General features: G+C 60.7%; 1 protein-coding gene across 1 annotated transcript in view; it reads left to right on the top strand.

Annotated features, from left to right (window-relative positions):
* The window catches only part of RAI2 (retinoic acid induced 2), a 10,458-nt gene that overhangs the window by 783 nt on the left and 9,278 nt on the right, over positions 1-397 (top strand).

Here is a 397-nt window from a genome sequence, read left to right as displayed (position 1 = left end):
TGGGGATGGGGTATGTGAAAGAGACTGTGGGGGAAGATGGGGCTACGCCAGGGGCTGAGAATAGAAAAGACACTCCAGAGAGGACACGGAGGGAAATAAATCCAACCCTTCTCCACTGCTGTGTGACCTACACTTTGTAGGTGGCATCAGGCGAGGTAAGTGGGACAGCAGCTTGTCTGTCTCCCCGGCCGAGCCTGGACCTGGGACCCTGGTGGCTCTGGGGAGCACCCTCTCTCCTCCAGGTGGCGGCCATCCGAAGACATGGGACTTGGGGCCTCTCCTCACCTGTCTTCTTTGTGGCAGTGACGCGAGTCCCACATGGCTTCCTGGCCGCAGTGCCTGGCTCCTGGGCTCCTGGGCGCCTGGGTGAGGTGGGGAGATCTGTCTGCACCCCATT

Source organism: Bison bison, unplaced genomic scaffold (assembly GCF_000754665.1).
Source record: "Bison bison bison isolate TAMUID 2011002044 unplaced genomic scaffold, Bison_UMD1.0 scf7180017864369, whole genome shotgun sequence".
NCBI classification, from domain to species: Eukaryota; Metazoa; Chordata; class Mammalia; order Artiodactyla; family Bovidae; genus Bison; species Bison bison.
This window is presented reverse-complemented; position numbering and strand designations above follow the sequence as displayed.